This window comes from Triturus cristatus, chromosome 1_1, assembly GCF_964204655.1.
Source record: "Triturus cristatus chromosome 1_1, aTriCri1.1, whole genome shotgun sequence".
Lineage (NCBI taxonomy): Eukaryota > Metazoa > Chordata > Amphibia > Caudata > Salamandridae > Triturus > Triturus cristatus.
The window spans coordinates 1,114,515,417-1,114,537,772 of record NC_140579.1 but is presented as its reverse complement, the minus strand read 5'-3'; the positions used below and the strand labels follow the sequence as shown (position 1 = coordinate 1,114,537,772).

Here is a 22,356-nt window from a genome sequence, read left to right as displayed (position 1 = left end):
GAAAGACTCCCAAGCACGCTACAGACCTGTCTGGGGGCAGCCTTTGCCTCATAAATACTGCCTGCAGGGAATCTCTACCCTGGGAATGTGCCCGGTATGATTGTACATCTGCATTAGACCTGGTACCTGGAGGGTATGCGTGACTGGGCCTCAGTACCTGTTGTACCTACCTAAGTGAGCCAGATTGCCCGCATCGAATAGAGTCTCGGGAAGGTTCACCCATAATGCCCAGTGGTTTGAGAAAGCTTACATGCTTAGGAAATGTTACTGGTCTTGGATACACGCATAAGAAGAGGCCTATGCCTTACCTGATGTTTCGATTTATGCCTACTGTGCATGGTTAATACGTTCATGCTACGGGATTCAGGCCTATGATTTATGTTAATGTTGCTGATGATAATGAGATTATGCCGCAGGTTTCCATGCCGAATGCATGTGATTTAGCCTAATGTTCTATTCCTTATGGGTTCTGATGCATAATGAGTTTTTATGCCTACTGTTTTCCTGCCTACTGAGGAAGCCTGAGGTGTTCGGGCTCATGGCGATGCCTTCTGCATGTGATGTTGCCTATTGTGATGCCATGATGTTTTCGTTACAGGATGTGTGGTTTACACCCTAATGAGGCCCCATGCAGATGTTTATGCCTAATGCTATGCCTAAGGTGGTGTTCTACCCCTAAGATGCTAATAGGTTTATGCAAAATGGGCCTTTGTTTTATGTATAATGCACTTATGCTCCGGATGATGCCTAATGCCTACCCCTAATGCTGATGGACTCTACATTTATTCCTTGCACTTACCTTTATCCTAGTTGTACCGTGTGATGATTCTGGCAGCGGCCCGACTGGCCCTGCCCTGTAAATAGACACCTGGTGTCAGTTGGCATCGTGTTCATACTTGTGATAAGATCCTAACGTGTTTTGCATAATACATATGCTGTTTTTCACCTAAACTGGTGTGGTCTCTTTTTGTAGTGTGCCTTGTGTGCCGCCTGTGTGTGCTGCGTGGATGCTTTACACATTTCCTCCGGAGTTTGGCCCTCCCGCTCTGCACCACACTACCCCGTGTCTAACAGTCTGGCTGTGGCCCTGCTAATCCGGGACCAGCCTAGCTGCTTTCTCTCTAAAATGGTTTCCATGTGCATTAGGTACATTTCTAATTGGATTCTGGAGTGCCTTATAAGCCCCTAGTATATGGTATACTATTTACCTAGGGCATAGGTACCTCAGAGGCCTACCAGGGGCTGAAGCATGTATTATGCCACACCTGGGAAGCACTCCAAAATGACACCACAGGTCTGCTACTGCAGCCTGAGTAAGGTGGTGCTTGAATGAAACCTATAAGTCACTCCTATGGCAGGCCTTAACAATCCTGAAGGCAGAGTGCTTGGTTTTTATGTGAGAGGGTGCCTCTGCAGCATTCGAAGTACCTCCTCTGATGCTGTTTGTGGTGCAGCCTAACCATATACTCTTAAGTGCATTATAACCTTGCGGTAAATGCGAACTTTGGGAGGGCTGCATGGAAACATGTGGTGTTTGGTGTCAAACACTTTGGAATACTACCCCCCCCTCACCAGTTCTGGCGGCGGGGGTAGCATTCCACCCTTCTAGAGGGAGAGACATGTTCACACTGGTCTAACCCGGTAGGACTTTCTACAGCCCTGGCATCACAAAATGGATGCCTCTGCCACAGAAAGGTCTGGCTTCCTGCTGCTGACCGAAACTCCGGCAGGGGAGGCCTGGACAATAGGTTTCCTGTCCCAGGGAGGTGTAACCACCTCCCCAGACAGGCAGATGTGTATTGGGGTTGGGCGGGAGCACTCTCTGGTGCTTTGAAGTCCTGCACTGGGAGCACACTTGGTGTCCATGTGCATAGTCCAGTTCAAACCGGTTGCAGGGGCTACCTGCCCCTGCTCTGGCGTGAAACTGGACAAAGGAAATGGGTGTAACCACCCCTCTTTCCAAACCCTCCCATAGTTGGGTCCCTAGAGTATGTCCAACCCCCAAACTTAGTATAAGTATGGGAACATAGTCCTTGAGACTTTAGATTACCCTGGACGAAACTCTACAATATATATCCTGGACCTTCGACATTCTACTTTAACTAGAAGCCTGAAGAAATCTTCCTTGGGGTCAAGGAGTGACTCCCCTGCTTGGCAGGCACCAAAGAAGCAACTGTCCGGTCTGCAATTCTGAAGCTCCCGCCGGACGCCGAAGTCTCTGCATCCCCAGATGTGGATTTCCAGACTGAGGCACGTGGCTATCGTGGGTGACGTGGAACCGTGACCCCTGGACACCGTGAACTTTTGCAGCACCATCATCTTCCTGTTCTTCCTCGAAGTTGTGCTTTGGGCTCTGAGTAGCCCCAGCCTTGAGCATCTCCTGCACTGAAGATTTCTGGCCTCCACTCCACGAGTGACCCGTGGCCCAGTTTCCAGTGCAACCGCTCGAGGCTCCTTTGCGATCGCTAGCCCGTTGGCTAGTGGGTCCCCACGAAGGCAACTCCTCTTCTGATTGGGCTTTCCTGGTTGCTCCAGACGTGCTTTACTTACCCTCGCTAGGTGAGTCCCCCAGACCTTGCTGGTCTGCACCGCCGTCCTTTCTCTGATTCCAAGTGACTTGCCGTTGCCAAGGCTTGTTGGGTCCAATCTGGTCACCGACACCGCAGCACTCGACAGACTTCGTGGGTCAGCTCGAATCCAGACCCCGATCGTCATCGCTGCCTCCTGGACCTCGTGGCTAAAGAGTCAAGACATCCTGTAGAAGGGGACCTCAGCTAGGCCTACCAGTGCAAGGGGTTCGCCCTTCTCTGCACAGAGTCCTCAGACCAATAGGAAGAAGTTGGCACAGAAACTGGAATAGAAAATACAAAGTTTAATAAACCTCATGAGGTGGAACTACATTCAAACAGCACCCTTCGGTATTGAGTGCAGTAGCACACTGAACAGAAAGAGCATGGTCCTTTTATACCCACACAGGGGCTGAAAAAAGGCGGTACAAGTATACATGAGAAGAGTTATGCACATAGATGGTCATACAGAAATGCACAGTCAACAGTAAAGGAGGAGCTAGCAGTTGCTGACTCTGGTAGAAACAACCTGACAGCTACAGACTAAAAACAGATGCATGGACAGTTAGACTCTTCTGCGCATGTGCAGAGTAGCAGAGTCTAAGTATAGCCAGTCCTTTAAACAGAGCACAAGGGAAAACAACAGTGAAGAAGGAAACAGCTCTTGGTGAGCACATGGCAGGCAAAATGGCTGCCAGAAATACAAATGGATTCCACAAAATGGACAAGATAGCCTCTAAATACGAGATGGATTCCGCTAATGCTAATCCAATCGCAGCCAATTTACAACAGACGACCCTTTTAGCATTAGCTGAAGACATCTGTTCCTCTGGGGTAATCTAAATATGCATCCCGTACATCTATTAGCATTATTTCGGCCACTTCTTTATTCAACATTTGTTGGGCCTTTGTCTCTGCAATATTCCTTTTGACAGGTATACAGACAGAAATGCAAATAGAGCAAAGCATTGGACCACATTGGATACATACACAGCATATAAAAAGTATCGAAATAATTATACACAGGATAGTTAGTAACTTCCAGCCCCAAGCAGAAACGAGAGTCCAAAACCATCCAGCCAGAGTCCAAGTACCAGTCTCTGGATGAATTTCTGCAGTAATCTTATGCAGCTTCGATATTGCGTCATATACTGAAGGTGAGTGATCCGGTATGAATACGCAACAGCTGCTACCGATGATGCGACATGCACCACCTCGATCAGCCAGAACCACATCTAGGACCATTCGGTTCTGGAAAGCTACAATCCTTGCAATTTGCAGCTCCTCCGTAATGTTCCCGAGTGCCATAGCTGTCTGATTGGTAACAGCTTCCACAACTCTAGTTAATCGTCTTACTTTCCTACTGTTTCATGCAGCACCCACAAAGGAGAACAAACCTAAATTAAAATCGACATATTGTTGCAGAGTGGTATCAGTTTGGTCTACTTTGTCAACACTTATTGTCCTTTTGTATCTATTCCTAGAGATATCGTCGAATAATTTAAGGTCCCGGTGGTAGGATGCAGGTGCCAGAAACACAGGGGGCAATAGAAAGGACACATAGCACACGCCTGACCACCCAGCAGGTAGTTGATAATATCCGTGGCTACCACAGATAAAATAAGTATTGTGTGAGGCTATGAAAGTGCTATTGTTTATACCTTCAATAGACAGAATTACAGTACATTTGCTTTTCCCCACTGGAATTCTTCCAGTACTGCTTACACATAAATCTGCTTTAGCTCTGGTAACAGAAATCACAAATTGTTTATTACTGGTAAAAGTTCTCATATTTGTGAAGATATATGGCGTTGAAATATTGTCCGGTTGATACTCTTCCCATTCCCATTTGGTCCCTTTGGCTTGAGGATAACCATCTTTATCTTGATAGCATACTTTATTGAGGCGAAAAAGAAGCTAGCCTACTGTGCGTCTTCCAGATGCAAACAAAAGCGCATACCAAGCTTGACAAGAACCATTATGAGAAAAGGGAAGAGGAATAAAAGGTGTTCCTCCTTTCTTTTGATGTGCAGGTATCATCCCACACACCCAACAGTTGGTAGTATTTGTGGCATTATGAGTATGATGCAACATCTGGATAAAGGTATTATTTAAATAGGATTGTCGATGCTTCTGCTCATGGTAGGGAAGCGTAAAGTAGTGGTGTTCAACTGATACTGGAGTAGTGGCGATCAAAAGTTCTCGAGCAGGAGCCAGTTTCTCAACGAACCAGGTTATTACTGCTACAGCCACCATAGCAACAACAAACCCTATAGCACAAATGATCTTTCTCTTAGCAACAGTTGATCTCATTGTGGACATGATCAGTTTGTTGTTGAAAACAATCGTTGGAGCTCTTATCCCAGGGCAGCCGTTGATTTCTTCACCGAGGGTCAAGATGGGTGTCGCTACACTATACAGAACTGATCCTCCCCCCTTGCCACATCGGCATTCCGTTTCACTAACCCAGGGAGGTTGCTCAACCAGTCTATTTCAGCAATGCAGGCTCTTTCCGTTGTCTCAGTTGGTATCGGGATACTCCAGGAATTGTGTGGTCCGGGAAGACTTCCTCAGGTTCGTCAGGTGATATGGCTTGGCCTTTCTCTGTATCCAGGATGTCCCGATGGTCGATGAAAGCAACAGGATCCACCAAGGTAGACGGCACTTTCTTGCAGTGGGTGGAGTGCACCCAGTTCCTCCTGTTCGTCACTCGAACCGCAGTTCTCGTTGAAAGGAGCACCTGCTCCGGGCCGCGCCACCTCGGTTCCAAGCTGCTCAACCTCTGGAACGATCGGATCATCACCTGGTCTCCAGGTCGAAGTCCATGGCCTTCACCTGCAGACCTATCAGAAAGAGCTTCTCGAACCTGTTGATGAATAGAAACCAAACTGTCAGTCAATTGTGATAGGTAGTCACTCATCAACACACATGGTACATCATGTATGGGACGTGATTTAGGAATTCCCCAAATGTTCATAGGCCTTCCAAACACCACCTCATATGGTGTAAGACCAGATCGCGAATGTGGCACTGATCTAATGGACAACAGTGCCAAAGGTAATGCGTCTGGCCAATTCAAGGATGTGGAAGCCAGTATTTTCGCCAGTTTTAATTTAAGTGTGGCATTATACCTTTCCACTAACCCTGCTGATTGTGGATGGAAAGCAGCGTGGAACTTCTGCTTTATCCCTAACCCCTTCAGGACATATTCGACAACTTGCCCAATAAAATGGGGTCCGTTATCACTCCATAAAAGTTTACAAACACCAAATCTAGGGAAAAATTCCTTCAAAAGCACCTTTGCTGTAGTGAGAGCTGTATTGTCCTTCGTAGGGTATGCCTCTATCCATTTACTAAAGGCACATACCACTACCAAAACATACTTTAAGTTATTACAGCGCTCAAGCTGGATGTAATCCATTTGCAAAACTTGAAAAGGTGCGGTTGGCGTAGCAAACCCTCCTGTAGGAGTTCGTGTCCCTTTACCAGGATTATGCTGAAGACAAATCAGACAAGACTGCACCATCTTTTTAGCTGTATCGGCAATTTCTGAATGCTCCCAAACTTGCATGAGCAATTTCGTTATCGAGGAGGCTCCAACATGTGTCGGCCCATGCGCCATATGAATCATAGGTTGTAAATAAGCTGTCGGCAATCTCCACTTGCTCATCTCTTTATTCCTCCAACAGCCCTCATCATCCAATGTTCCCTCCTTAGACCATTGCTCAATTTCTTCTGCAGAAGCAGATCTCTGCATATCTAGCACTTCCTGTCTGGTATCATGCCAGCGTTCAGCCTGTGACTTCACTACGTACATAGACGTGGTGCTTCGCTGCATGGCAGTTCCATGGGCTGTTTGGTCTGCAAAAGCATTGCCTTGTCCTATCTTATCAATTATTTTCTTATGTGCGCTACATTTAACCATTGCTATCCTCTTCGGGTATGTTAAAGCAATCAAGAGATTATGTACTAGTTCTCCATGCATTATTTGCACCCCGTGGGATGTAAGAAAGCCCCTCTCCTTCCAGAGTAGCCCAAAATCATGAGCCACTCCGAAAGCATAGCGGCTGTCTGTATAAATGTTCACAGATAAGTCAGTACTAAGTTCACATGCTCGTGTCAACGCTATTAGCTCAGCTGCCTGAGCTGACTTCTGTGGAATACGAGCTGTCTCAACTACCGTCTGAAGTGTTGTAATTGCATATGCAGCTGACGTTGTACCATCTGGTAACTTCAAACAGGACCCATCAACCCATAGTTCCCCATCAACACTTGAAAGGGGCGGGTCTTGCAAATCGACACAGCCCTTTGTCTGTTCCTCAGTAAGGAATATACAATCATGAGACTCCTGTGACTGAGACTGAGTCGCCGGGTATGGCAACAAAGTGGCTGGGTTTAGTATCGCACATCTCTTTAGTGTAATGTGAGGGGCCAATAATGTCAATTCGTATCCTGTCAGACGAGCACTAGTTAAATGCTGCGTCTTCGTCTGATTTAAAAGGGCATCAACCGCATTGGGTACTAGCACCAACAGCTTATGTGACAAAACTATCCCTTCACTCTGACGTATTGACACAGCTGTTGCTGCAACTGAACGGAAGCATCCAGGTAACGCACGAGCAACAGGATCAAGTACTGCTGAAAAATATGCACATGGACGCTGTTTGTCACCGTGTGTCTGTACTAAAACTGACAATGCGCATCCATCTTTCTCGTGTACATATAATGTAAAAGGCTTCGTATAATCTGGAGTACCTAACACTGGTGCTGAACAAAGAGCTTGTCGTAACTGTCGGAAAGCAGTCTCACATTCATCTGTCCATGGGAGGGGCATTGGAGTATCTTTGGTCAAAAGTGCTAGCAAGGGTTTAACAATGTGTGAAAATCCTAATATCCATTGCCTACAAAAAGAAGTAAGACCAATGAATGCACGGACATCTTTCTGAGTACGGGGCACTGGTGTGTCTAAAATAGCTTGAATGCGATCTGGTGTGAGTGCACGGCCCTCCTTAGACAGAAGGTGACCTAAGTAGGTGACCTAAGTAGGTCACCTTCGGTCTACAATATTGCAATTTCTTTCGTGATACTTTGTGATGATGGGAAGCAAGAAAAGACAGCAAGGACAAAGTACATTTTTCACACTGCTCAGGGGTGTCGGCTGCCAACAAGATGTCATCGACATATTGTATGAGAGCCACTCCTTCAGGCAAAATGAAAGAATCAAGTTGTCTTTTTAATGCTTGACTGTAAATACTAGGACTCTCAGTATAGCCTTGAGGAACTCTACAGAATCTATACGATCGATTATTCAAAGTGAAACCGAACAAATATCAGCTATCAGGATGAATAGGGATCGAAAAGAAAGCATTCTTCAAGTCTATCACAGAAAATGTAGTCGCTGTCGGGGGAACCAAAGTAAGAAGTGTCGTTATGTCAGAAACCACGGGGTATTGTGGTACTACAATCTTATTAACTTCTCGCAAATCAATAATAAATCTGTAAACCCTAGTGTCAGTATCTTTTTTCAGAATAGGAAGAATCGGACTGTTACAAACATTGTAAGGAACTTCCTCAACAACCCCCACTTCAATGAGATCATGGACAATACGTATGAGTGCTTCTTCACCTTCCTGTGAAATTTTGTATTGAGGCAAACGTGGCAGCACAGCGCCCTCCTTGACACTAATGTGTACCGGTGGAATAACCATTTGCCCTACATCAGTGTCTGAAGCAGCCCACAAAGTACTAGGGAGTGAAGCTAATGCAATATCCTCTTTAACAAGACAAGCTCTCTCCATCACAGGATGGTTGTCATTCAAGATAACACGTACACCTTCTGGAGAACATCGTATCGTAGCCCTGAAATACTTAAGCCTATCTAGACCTACAATATTGTCTGGTGTATTTGGGGAAAGCAAAAATGGACATGGAGCAGTAAATTTATCCACATGGAATGCAAGTGGTTGCGACAATGGGCTAAGGGAAGGGGTTCCATCGAAGCCTATCGATGTAATGGTTAAGCCAGACAGGGGAGCCCTTGGAACCAATTGTTTAGACAAGGCGCTACGAGTAGCTCCTGTATCATCAGTGGAGCCCAAAACATTTGCTGTAACATAGGGACCCCTCTGATCTACTGGAACTTCAACTGATTCCTTACCCCATCCTAGGCAATCCTCTGCATAAGTAGAATCTTGAGAATCAGATGGCACATAGTCAGACATTTGATATTGGTTCCTTCTATCAAAAGTGTTGAACCCATCCTGCCCACGTATATTAGCATCAAACCTAGCACGATCACCTGTGCTTCCTCTAGGCCCTGAATATCCTGGACGATTTCTCATTTGTCCCCTACCACGTGTACACTGCTGAGCAGGCCGTGCTGGACAATCGGAAACCCAGTGCCCGAATTTCTTACAGTACGCGCACTGGTCTGCAGACAAATTCGAACGAGTATAAGAAGGGAAAGACGAACCATAAGATCCACGTCCACCTCTATCACTACCTCTAAAAGGCGGACCATAAGCCTGAGCCAACATAACCTTTGTTTTAAATGGTTTAGTCTTCTTATCCTCATTACCCTTTGCTTCTAATTCCTGGCGTTCATAATACTGAGCCATAGTCAAGAGAGAAACCGGGGAAGAGGTAGTCCATGAACTCTCACTGGCCTTTAGGCGACTAGCTATTCCTGGCAACAGGTTTGCGACATATTTATCGACAAACAGATGTCTGCCTGTGTCATCTGTCAATGACTGGCCACTAAAATCGTGGAATGCTTCTTCAAAGCGTGTAAAGAAATCCGAGACCGATTCATCTGCCTTTTGCTTACAAGATGCTAAAACAGTCCAATCTATCTTTTTAGGGGGAATAATCATTTTTAACTTAACTAATATAGCTGCAGGAAGATCTAAAATTAACTGACATGGCTTCTGTGCGGGTTCCCTTTCTACATCCATTTGTTCTAAGTCTCTCCATAACGCCCCAAAAGCTGCACGATCATCAATTTTACGAACAGTTCTCCACATATCAGGTGGTAATATCAATCCGAAAAATAAATCAATATCAGGCAAAGTCATAGTGCAAGAGCTAATAGCACCCTAAACTTCCTCATAAAAAGCGGCTGGATTTTTTCGCTGATCAGGTAATGCAGTTTTAAGTGCCATGACATCCGTCCTATTCCAAGGAGTGTAAACCAAATTATAAAAAAAATAACCCTTCGCATCAATAGAGGCCTTATCATCACTTGTACCCTGTCCTTTAGGAGGAACATACAAAGGCGCGGCCTCCCGCATAGGTTTCACATGAACTATCATAGTCTTATCTGTTCCGGAGGTAAAAGCTTGTGCCATGCCGGTCTGAGATGTCTGTGCAGCTACGTCTGCAGCCTTTTTCTCCTCTCGCAAACGGACTGCATCAACACGCAGTTTAACGAAACACCTGATTGTATCAGCCACATGGGAGAAAACAAGAAGACCATCACGCATTTGTTTATAATTATCTGCTATATCGTCAGGCTCTAACTCCTCAGAATATTTCCTAAACAGCTCAAGGACCTCTGCGGCAAACACCGCAGTAAAATACAGCTGCTCCCTTTCATACCACCCTCTCATACTATCTAGAAGTTCAGAGGTGGGGGCAGTGCTATGAACTGCTTTACGAGCAGCAGATCGGAGCTGGGACGAACGCGCAGCATCCAACATAGAAGGAGTTTCTCGTGCCTTATTTTCCTCCGAACTAGAGTCCTCATCTGACTCATGGGGGGCAGACGGAACAGTATACGGAGGTGGAGGGCGATCTAATAATAAGGAATCATCTTGTGGTTTATTAAGTATAGGATAAAGGGGCCGCCGAACAGCGTATTGGCCAGTTACCTGTAAACTGAGCTCCCTATCTTCTCTCTCTTTTAACTCTTATTTCTTTGTTCTTCAGCTCTAATGCTTTCACATAAATGTTCTTTCACTGTTCTTTTTCAATCAAAGCTTGCTCACGCTTCATTCGTTCATGCACTTCGTTCTCCCACATTCGTACACAAACATATCTTGCCTAGTCTTTCGCTTACACAGACATTGTTCCACATACTCAATCTTTCGTAAATCAAATGACCCATACATAGGCCAACGCAACTCAGGATCCTTACGAGTGTATTTATTCCATAATGTGCTGTACATTGTAGAAGAAAGACCATGCTTAATATACATATCCCTATTAGGCGTCCCCTCCGGGGGGGCCGGTTGTGCTTCATCGAGTCTCAAATTGGTACCACTACAAAAGCAACACATCCTACGAAGTGTGCTAAAAACAAGCATGCCAAAAATAGTGCAGAATATGCAGTATTATAATCAAAGTAGCACTTAAGGTACCTTTAGTACGATGTGCCGTTCAAATCAATTCAGATAGAGAAAATTCTCCTCATTACCTGCCTATATAGGTTGCAACTTATATATATATATATATATATATATCATAACAAACCAAGTTGGCCAACAAAAAGGCGCAATCCAAAAGCCACAATAAGTGTTACTAAACTACCTTACCAATCCCAGGCATCAAAACCAACAGCAAGCGCCGCAGAAGGACACTTACCAATCACTTGGTGTCCAGGTTCCAACTGCCAAGTTCTAAAATCGACCAAATGGTCACTGCACGGCGGGTCAACAGAAGAGATCTCAGTCGAGGACTGGCACCACCTGGATGGTCAGATCAGAAAGAAAGGGAAAACGCCGTGGTTGCCAAGACTCGGGTCTCATCGGGCAGCGATCGCGTCCAGAGTGAGATTCCAATCCTTCGTCGCGACCAATCCTTTGGGCATCCGAGTCGCCGATGAGCCCCACTGGTTGGGCGCCAATTTGTAGAAGTGGACCTCAGCTAGGCCTACCAGTGCAAGGGGTTCGCCCTTCTCTGCACAGAGTCCTCAGACCAATAGGAAGAAGTTGGCACAGAAACTGGAATAGAAAATACAAAGTTTAATAAACCTCATGAGGTGGAACTACATTCAAACAGCACCCTTCGGTATTGAGTGAAGTAGCACACTGAACAGAAAGAGCATGGTCCTTTTATACCCACACAGGGGCTGAAAAAAGGCGGTACAAGTATACATGAGAAGAGTTGTGCACATAGATGGTCATACAGAAATGCACAGTCAACAGTAAAGGAGGAGCTAGCAGTTGCTGACTCTGGTAGAAACAACCTGACAGCTACAGACTAAAAACAGATGCATGGACAGTTAGACTCTTCTGCGCATGTGCAGAGTAGCAGAGTCTAAGTATAGCCAGTCCTTTAAACAGAGCACAAGGGAAAACAACAGTGAAGAAGGAAACAGCTCTTGGTGAGCACATGGCAGGCAAAATGGCTGCCAGAAATACAAATGGATTCCACAAAATGGACAAGATAGCCTCTAAATACGAGATGGATTCCGCTAATGCTAATCCAATCGCAGCCAATTTACAACAACCCGTCAACTCACCTGAAGCACCCGACATCTGTGGGCATTGGTCTATCGTGCCCTTGGTCACTGGTAAGTGACCCAGACTCTGTCCCCTCTGCTTTCAGGTTCCTTCCATCCTAGATCCAGGCTTGGATCGCTTTGGACACTTCTCCTCTTCACGGCAGCAGCACTTCCTCGCCAGCTTCCATTGAAATAGACTACGCGACCCGACACCAAAAGACACCTATGTTCCCTGAGTGAGGTAACACGAGTACTCCGGTGCTCCCGTGGGTGCTAGCCCTAAAACTTCCTAAGACCAAAAGGGTTTGGTCTTGACTCATTTCTAAGTGTCCCTAATCTTTAAATTTCCAACCGCGACATTGCCCATAGAAGCTTACGGGAACCCGCTGCTGTGTTCACACACTGCACACGGCCCCCGTGGGTCCCCTGTGTCACTACCTTGGGTGGTTTCTTGGGGTCCCAGCGATTCTACAGTCTATAGGCCTTGTGTCTAATTCCGTCGTGGTTCTTATACCACTTTATTGGTATATGGTTTGGTACACCCCTAGGGCCCAAATGTGTATTTGTGCTATTACTGTTGATTGCTAACTTGTAACTTAAGTACTTCGAACTCCAGTCTCATAAAGAGACTAGAGGGGTGTGTTTTATCTTAAATACATATTGTTGGAGCCGGCCTCGTGGCGTGGTCCTGTTCCCCCTCGCTAAGCCGCACGAGGTCCCATGCACCTCGGGGCTCCTCCATTTTGGATTATACGTCACTCCACGTGACCACCGACGTGACCCCGCTCCACCCGGCCTCGGTCCCAGCGAGGCCCGACATCGAGGCGCCAACCCCTGGCCCCGGGGATACCACGTGAACCCTTCCCACTCCCGGCGGAGAGCAGTATCGATGGGACCCCCAACCGTCCTTCCACACCTAGGTGCGAGCGCCCCACAGCTCTCTGGGGCCTGGCGCCTCTCCTGCTGGGCGTCTGGCCGCTCCCTACCCGGCCTCTCCGCCCCCCCCCCCCCGGGCGCAAGGGTCCGGACATCAAAGGGCTCCAGTCCTATATCTGGGGCGACCCGGCAACAAGACAACAGTTGTATCCCGGAGTCAAGAGCCCTGCTGATCGGATCGCGGCTGACCCTACGGAGAAAGACTCATCCTGAAACTACACCCTGAGCCCTGCTGACGACGTCGCGGCTCCACCGTGCTTAAAGACCTTCACGAACCTTTGGGGCCCTGCGGACGCTGTCGCGGCCCGACCTTGTTGAACTTGCCACCAGAGCCCAGCTGACCTCGTCGCGGCTCGACCAAAGCGGACCTACCACCGGAGCCCTGCTGACTGTGTCGCGGCTCGACCCACGCGGAACTACCACCCGAGCCCTGCAGACGCCGTCGCGGCTCTCCCCGTCCGAGCAACTTCGAGACCAGCCCGCAAGGTCTGGCGCAGAGCCTCTCCGTACCTGGCTGGTACTGAGACTGACCCGCTACCCTATCCCCCTAAAGACATTGAGACTCTTTTTGGATCACTCGATCCCACTGTAAATATTGAATGTGCTACCTTTGATAAAGAACCAAGATAAGCAACTGATACAGAGTCCTGTGTGGTGGTGTTACTGGCCCTAGTACGATCTCAGGAGAAGGACCTCTCCTAGGAGGCTTCTCAGCGGCGCTCGGCTATAACTTTGCGGAAGGGAGGTGGCTGGAGCAGTCCCCCCGACTCCCCGGTGGTCCTCCCTCCAACATTTGGTGGCCAGCGACGGGATCCGAGCCAGACGCAATCGTACAAGCAAGTAACGCAACCACTACCTAACCAGACGGAAAGAAGGGAACCATGAACGACCAAGAAGCAACCAGCGCCGCAACCTTCCAACTGGAAAAGCTGGAAGAATACACCCACAAAGAACTGAAACAATTCTGCAAGGACAAAGGGATCCCAACCACAGGATTGGGCACCAAGGAAGAAATGCAGAAAGCCCTGAAAACCTGGGCAGAATCCGAGACCACTCCCCCCCGAGCCGAAGGAACCACGACCCGGGGCGGAAACCTGCCACCGACCATAACCCCGACAGATGGGGGACGAAGCATCCTGGAAGCCGGCATGTCCCACGAAGAGATGCAAGAACGGGAGAGGGTCCGGACACACGAAATGGACCTCGCCCGACTCCGGCTGGACAGTGAACTCCTGCTGGCAGAGAAGAAACTAGCCTTGGAGCAACTCCGGCTGCAGGAGGAAATCAAAGCAAAGAAACGGCAGCGAGAACTAGAAGAGAAACGGCTAACCCTCGAGCACGAGAGGGGCCTCAAGGCACTCGAACTGAAATCCAAAACGGGGGAGACCAGCACCCCCGGGCCCGGGACGCTCTGCCACTAACCGAGCCGAAGGTTCATATCCCCAAGGATGTTGTCAAGGAATACTACAAAAACGACGACATCCAGCAGTGGTTCCGAGCCTACGAGGTAGCCATGACCTCCCATCGGGTACCCCGGAAGGATTGGGGTGCCGGCCTATGGGGGAGGTTCCTCAGCGAGGGCCGGGATACCCTGCTGCAACTCCCCGACGCGGTGATGACCTCATACGACCACATGAAAGAAGCCCTACTCACACGCTACGGACTATCAGCCGAGATGTACCGGCAGCGCTTCCGGGACCGTAAGAAGCTCCCCGGCACCACATGGGTCGAATATGTGGACTTCTTCAGCCGGGCCTTTGAAGGGTGGATAAAAGGGAGCAAGGTCACCTCGTACAACGAACTATTCGACCTCATTGTCTGGGAGCGCCTCGCCAACAACTGCTTTGTGGAACTAAGGCAACACCTCCTGGACAGTAAGCTGACCGAGCCCCGGAAGCTCGCCGCCGAAGCCGACCGATGGGTCAACACCCGGGTCCCCTGGAACCCCGTGGGGGACTACCAACGGAGTACCACGGGACCTCCTCGCCAGCGGGGCGGAGGAGGGGGGTCCCACCGCAGTCGAGACTTCCCGACCTGGCCGCCCAGAAGCCCGCCACGAGGCCAAGCCGCCAACCACACCTCCCCGACCCTGGTCCGAAGGGGGACCCCCATCGCCAGGCCTGGACCCCGACCAACAGTGACCTGCTTCGGCTGCCAACAGACCGGCCACTATGCGAGCGACCCGGCCTGCCCTGTGAACCGGCGGAGCGGGACCGCTGGGCCCCCTCCCCGACAAATTACCGCCGCAGCCCTGGTGGAAGGGGAGGAAGAGGAGGAAAACCGCGAGGACGGGTCCCCCGAGTGGGAACCAGCTGCCATGTCACTCGTATGCCTGGGCCCCCGAGAAATGGTGCCCCGGGCTGCCATCCCAAGCAATACCCAGAAGTACCAGCAGTGGGTCACCATCAATGGACAACGGGCCGAAGCTCTCCGGGACACTGGGGCCAGCGTGACCGCTGTCCGCTGCCACCTGGTGACCCCCGAACAAATCCCGCCGCATGTCCTATGCCCTGTCCGGACCGCGGACAACACCGAAAGCATGTGCCGGATGGCCAGGATCCCCTTCGAGTGGGGAGGAGTGTTAGGCACCCTCAAAGTAACTGTCCGCGACGACGCCCCGGTGGACTGCCTCCTGGGGAATGACCTAGAGAGCTCCCCATGGGCCCAGGTGGAGCGCCGCGAGCATCTGGGGATGCTGGGGCTGCCCGAGTGGGCCTGCGCCACCACCCGGTCCATGACCGCCCAACCTGCCGCTGCCGCGGCCCCCGACGAGCCTACGGGCCCAGAACTACCACCCTCCTCCGGCACGGAGGAACCTGACGATGAGGCCGGGCCATCCGAACTTCCTCCCGACGAGGCCGCCTCCCTCAGCGAGATCCCAGAGCTGGCCCAGTGGCGCGACGACGGGGGCCCCACCCGCAAACAATTCCAGAAAGAGCAAAAGGCCTGCCCGTCCCTCGAGGGGGCCCGACAGCAAGCGGCCGCCCAGGCCTCGGGGGACCCCACAGGAACCCACTGGATCTATTGGGACAATGACTTATTGTATAGCGAGCGGAAAGTCGCCGAACTGGGAGCCGGCCGGGTGTTGGTGGTTCCCCTCCGATTCCGAGAGTTCCTCCTGAACTTGGCGCATGACGTGCCCCTCGCCGGACACCTCGGGCGAGACAAAACTTACAGCCGCCTAGTGACCCATTTCTATTGGCCCCGAATGCGGAGAGACGTGGACCATCACTGCCGGTCCTGCCAGACCTGCCAGGCTAGCGGAAAGACTGGGGGTCGAGTTGAGGCCCCCCTCCAACCATTTCCAGCCGTCCACACCCCGTTCGAACGAGTAGGGATCGACATCGTGGGGCCCCTCGACCCCCGGACCGCCCTGGGACACCGCTTCATCCTGGTACTGGTCGACCACGCCACCCGATACCCCGAGGCCATCCCACTCCGCACTGTGACCGCTCCAGTGGTGGGCCGGGCCCTGATGGGCATCTTCTCCAGAGTGGGGTTCCCCCGAGAAGTGGCGAGCGACAGGGGTACGAACTTTATTTCAAAATACATGAAATTCCTCTGGCAACAATGTGGGGTCACCTACAAATTCACCACCCCTTACCACCCCCAGGGGAACGGACTGGTCGAGCGGTTCAACAGAACCCTGAAGGGAATGATCAAGGGTCTGGAAGAGCCCCTGAGGAGGAGATGGGACGTCCTGCTGCCCTGCCTCCTGTTCGCCTATTGAGAGGTACCACAGAAATCCCTGGGCTTCAGCCCCTTCGAACTATTGTATGGGCACCCCGTCCGAGGGCCCCTCAGCCTGGTCAGGGAGGGCTGGGAGGCGAACGTCCAAGATGCCCCCCCGACGTCTACCGGTACCTCCTGACCCTGCGGAACCAGACTCGGAGGTTCCGGGCCCTGGCAGAAGCCAACCTCGAAGCCAGCCAAGAAGACATGAAACGCTGGTATGACGAGAATGCCTCGACCATCGAGTTCGAGCCGGGCCAGCAAGTCTGGGTCATGTCGCCCGTGGACCCCTGCGCCCTGCAGGACAAGTGGACCAGGCCCTTCAAGGTGGTTGAGAGGAAGAGCCCCGTCACCTACCTGGTCGACATGGAGTCCCCGAGGAACCCCCTCCGGGTCCTACACGCCTACCGGCTCAAGCCCCACTTTGCCCGAACTGAACTAAGCCTGCTGCTAGCTACCGACGATGGGGGCGAAAGCGACTCCGAGCCCCTACCAGACCTCCTGGGGTCCTCGGGCCAAGACGGCTCCCTGGAGGGCGTCCACCTCTCCGCCACCCTGACCCCAGAACAGCGCCATGACTGCCGGAAGCTGCTGCAACCCTTCGCTGCCCTCTTCTCTCTCACGTCCGGGGTGACCCCCTGGTGCGTCCACGACGTGGACACCGGGGACAGCCCCCCGGTGCGGCACCGCGCCTACAGAGTACCCGACCGAGTCCGAGCCTGCATACAGACCGAGGTCTCCAAGATGCTCGCCCTCGGAGTCATCGAGCCATCAGACAACCCGTGGGCCGCGCACCTAGGACACCTCAGAGAAGTCCTGGCCGCTCTCCAAAGGGCCGGGCTCACAATTAAGGCCAGCAAATGCCAGATCGGTCAAGGATCTGTGACCTATCTGGGCCACCAGGTGGGGAGTGGCCAGGTGGCGCCCCTCCAGTTAAAGGTCGATGCCATCCAGGCGTGGGAGCCCCCCGCAACCCAAACCGCTGTCCGGGCCTTCTTAGGCCTCACAGGCTACTACCGGCGATTCATTAAAGATTATGGCAGCATTGTGGGGCCCCTTACGGAGCTCACTTCCAAGAAACAGCCCAAGGCGGTGCACTGGACGCCCCGCTGTCAGACCACTTTTGAAGCCCTCAAGGCGGCCATGTGTGCTGCCCCTGTGCTACAGGCCCCTGACTACAGCAAGGAATTTGTGGTTCAGACCGATGCATCAGAGTACGGGGTCGGGGCGGTCCTCTCCCAGATGGACGCCGAGGGCCTCGACCGACCTGTGGCCTTTATCAGCCGCCGACTGCTGCCACGGGAACAGAGGTGGAGCACCATCGAGCGGGAAGCCTTCGCTGTGGTATGGGCTCTCAAGAAGCTCCGGCCCTACCTTTTCAGCACCCACTTCAGAGTCCAAACTGACCACCGGCCCTTGAGGTGGCTAATGCAAATGCGGGGCGAGAACCCCAAGCTGTTGCGATGGTCCATCTCGCTGCAAGGGATGGACTTCACCGTGGAGCACCGGCCTGGCAACGACCACGCCAATGCGGACGGCCTGTCCAGATTCTTCCGCCTCGGCGAGGAGAACCCCCCAAGGAGATGGGTGACTCTCCCTGCCTTCAGTTGGGGGGGACGCATGTTGGAGCCGGCCTCGTGGCGTGGTCCTGTTCCCCCTCGCTAAGCCGCACGAGGTCCCATGCACCTCGGGGCTCCTCCATTTTGGATTATACGTCACTCCACGTGACCACCGACGTGACCCCGCTCCACCCGGCCTCGGTCCCAGCGAGGCCCGACATCGAGGTGCCAACCCCTGGCCCGGGGGATACCACGTGAACCCTTCCCACTCCCGGCGGAGGGCAGTATCGATGGGACCCCCAACTGTCCTTCCACACCTAGGTGCGAGCGCCCCACAGCTCTCTGGGGCCTGGCGCCTCTCCTGCTGGGCGTCTGGCCGCTCCCTACCCGGCCTCTCCGCCCCCCCCCCCCCGGGCGCAAGGGTCCGGACATCAAAGGGCTTCAGTCCTATATCTGGGGCGACCCGGCAACAAGACAACAGTTGTATCCCGGAGTCAAGAGCCCTGCTGATCGGATCGCGGCTGACCCTACAGAGAAAGACTCATCCTGAAACTACACCCTGAGCCCTGCTGACGACGTCGCGGCTCCACCGTGCTTAAAGACCTTCACGAACCTTTGGGGCCCTGCTGAGGCTGTCGCGGCACGACCTTGTTGAAATTGCCACCAGAGCCCAGCTGACCTCGTCGCGGCTCGACCAAAGCGGACCTACCACCGGAGCCCTGCTGACTGTGTCGCGGCTCGACCCAAGCGGAACTACCACCCGAGCCCTGCAGACGCCGTCGCGGCTCTCCCCGTCCGAGCTACTTCGAGACCAGCCCGCAAGGTCTGGCGCAGAGCCTCTCCGTACCTGGCTGGTACTGAGACTGACCCGCTACCCTATCCCCCTAAAGACATTGAGACTCTTTTTGGATCACTCGATCCCACTGTAAATATTGAATGTGCTACCTTTGATAAAGAACCAAGATAAGCAACTGATACAGAAGTCCTGTGTGGTGGTGTTACTGGGCCTAGTACGATCTCAGGAGAAGGACCTCTCCTAGGAGGCTTCTCAGCGGCGCTCGGCTATAACTTTGCGGAAGGGAGGTGGCTGGAGCAGTCCCCCCCGACTCCCCGGTGGTCCTCCCTCCAATACATATATTTTAAATATATACCTGGTGTGGTTGTCCTTTTTTATTTGGTCATTCAAGAGATTATAGACTGGTAAAACAAGCTGCTTTACATTCCTTCAAGACTTAGCCTGAAGGCTGCTCTCCATAGGTACCACTAGGATAGCTTTCAATAAAGGTTGTCTTTAACCTTTTCACCATAAGGGGTTGTTTGGACTGATACAGGGTGCCCACTATAACTAGTGGACAGCATATATCAGGCCAACTTCTCACACCAGTTGGCTAACCTTAACATGTTTCTAATACGTAGCCATGCCGGTCACAATCTAAATGATCAACATCAATCCTTTTCTGCGTATCCCTGTTCGAGCCTACGGCAAGGTCAATGACTGGTCCAAGATCGTGCTAGGTCCCACCCTCCTACCGGAGTGACCTTGCACAGGACGCCCAGTTCACCAGAAGGTTATCTCCCCCGGGCACCCCCTACGCCCTCAATATTATCCCCAAGGGGTGTTGCTGTCATGCCAAGTTTCTTGCGCCAATGTGCTTTTTCGGGGGTTGGCCCAAAAGCATACCGGAAGCGGAACTTCCCCTCCCCCGTACCCTTCCAGCCTACCGGCTGGAACTGCCCCTAGAGTTCCAAGAGAGACCAACTGTCCCCCTCTCCCCCACCCCTCAGACATCCTCATTTGACAATGGTGATGCCTACTAAGGACCGTTAAAGATTCCCACCAATCATGACCTTACCGCCACAGGCCAGCATAGTTGACCAACTATCTGCCCCCCCGTGCACTTAAAGGTCATGCTTTGCTCCGTGCTCCTTCTAACAATGCAAGTAAGTTTTTCAGATTCATTTCATTACCAATTTTTGAGAGATGCACGCCATCCTGCAGAAAAAACCTCTCCCCCCTGATGCACCCATGCGCGAGTCTGCAATTTTAGAGATCAAAACAATTTATCAATACGCTTGTTGATTCTTTTGACCGAATGGTTTAAAGCCCACACAGACTCACCACCCCGCCATTGGGATCTGGGGACAATGTGCGACCACGCCAGCACTGCCTATGGGCATCTCCTTGCTAGCCAACGCACCTCAATCATCAGTGCCTCCACCACACCCTTCCTCCCCAGGTGAACCAGATCATTGCCCCCCAGATGCAAAATTACTGCTGAGGGGGGCCTGTGCATCTTGTCCAGTAAACTTCCCAGCATATCCCTTAGTTGGTCAAGGCGTAAACCCCCACGGCCATGCAAAGAAACATTGAAACCGGCCTGACGTGCCCGGTGTGCATAGCTGCCTGTAAAGAAAAATTGCTTCAATCTGCTCACATATGAGTGACCAACTATCCATACTTCCGCTTCTCTTCGCCCCCAGCTGGGTACCTGGGCTGCGATAAACTCCAACGACCGATGAACCTGCGGGACAGGACATGGAAACTGCAAACCAAAGTACTGGAGACCGTCTGGAGTTGTTGCGTGGGGGTGGAGCAGCGACGCGAAAGGCCGTCCTGCTGCTCCACAGCCCCTTTTAACCCTGCACAGTCGGGAAGCCAGCTGAATCCGGCTTCCTGGCTTGATTCTGGTTTTGTGACCCGGAAGCACTTAAGCGCTTCCGGATCACCTATATTTGCGGGCTTAATCAAGGAGAGAGACAAGGTAGGGCGCCGATCGCGTCTCTCTAAGCGCGATGCCCACCCCGCCCAAGTCCGGTTGGCGCATGAGGAACCTGTGCCTCTGATGACGTACATCTCATAGATCACACAGCAGAGCTATAGATCTTGTCTGCTAGATATCACATTAGCTTGGACTTCACACAGGAGAGCTATAGTTTTCTACATTTGTGGGTGTTTTCTATAGAGCAGCTATGATCTCGTCTGTAGTGGTGGACACTGCGTGTGTGGCTGGGCTACTGTGCAGTGGAGTCCTTCTCGTCACTGTGTCTCGCGCTCTCAGTTAGCCGTATGGACAGGTCAGAACCAGCATTTTTCAGGAGAGGTGGTGTTCATGTTGACATGAGGTCTTTGTGTTAGATGCAGGTGGCTTCTGATTGGAATTTAATTTTGCTTGCTGTAGGGGCACCCTTTTAAGGTAGGATTGATATGGTCCTGTTTCTAATTGTCGTAGGGTACTTTTGTTGGTAGACATTGCACTCACTACAGTTATCCAGTGAGACGGGGGAGGGTCTATGTCGGTCACATTACCAAAGTCCAGTATCAGAAGGGACTTGCTAGGAATACCACAAGGGCGGAACCCTTACCTGTAATCACGGACGAGATCATCTGTGTCAGGGACCCACCAGTCGGACACCCGGGTAACTCTTGGTCCAGGACATCTCTATTGCAGGAAATGGGAGGCGGAACAAAAGGGGCCGACCAATCGGGACGAGAATGGCGAGAAGGAAAAGGTGGATCAGGACGGAGGACGTGGTGATGTCACGGAGTCCGGAAGAGAGGAAGGAGAGTGAGTCGCGAGGAGCCGAGAGGACGGAACCAAATAAGATGCCGAGTGGAGCCGAGGAGACCGGGAAATCCACCGAAGACGCCGGAGACGCAGAGGAGTGGTGTGAGGAGTGATGGATACCTTCCCCCCAGGAAGGCGCAAACACCGCCGTAACTCCAGAGAGTTACGGCGAGTGACACCGCACACGAGACACGGCACTTAGCACGGGAAGCGGAAGGGACGTTGAGGGAGAGTAGGCTGGAAAGTACGGGACAGGGGAAACTTGGGGCACTGTAAATAGACCTCGTTAAGCACCATCCCGTCTAGGTTTCTTTTTCAACCCCCCCCCCCCCCCTTGTTCTCTCACTCCTTAAAGCAGCGCCGTAAACCCCCCCCCCCCCCCCACCGTAGTACCACATGTGGTCATAGGAGACAGACAGTATCCACTCTATTTGCTCAGTGAGCCAGGATACTGGAGATCTTTCCTGGCCATCTTTTTTTCGTTTCCCTATACACCGGGTGTGGGGACGGTCTTCCATTCTTCTAAAAGACACCATATAAAACAGAGTGCTTAC

At 51.6% G+C, this 22,356-nt stretch overlaps 1 protein-coding gene across 5 annotated transcripts in view; it reads right to left on the bottom strand.

The window, feature by feature from the left end:
• LOC146871696 (uncharacterized) overlaps positions 1–21,702 on the bottom strand; it is a 683,863-nt gene extending 662,161 nt beyond the window's left edge. Inside the window, exons 1-3 of one of the 5 annotated variants that reach the window (XR_014981037.1) lie at positions 21,600–21,702; positions 11,148–11,506; positions 2,858–5,433 (exon numbers count right to left, since the gene is read on the bottom strand). The gene's annotated coding sequence lies outside the window, so the exon portion shown is untranslated. Of the gene's footprint in view, positions 1–2,857; positions 5,434–11,147; positions 11,507–20,671; positions 20,932–21,599 lie in introns of those variants that run through there. The other 4 variants (XR_014981038.1, XM_085651193.1, XM_085651191.1 and 1 more) reach the window with 4 other exon arrangements.
• Between the last annotated feature and the right edge of the window lie 654 nt (positions 21,703–22,356).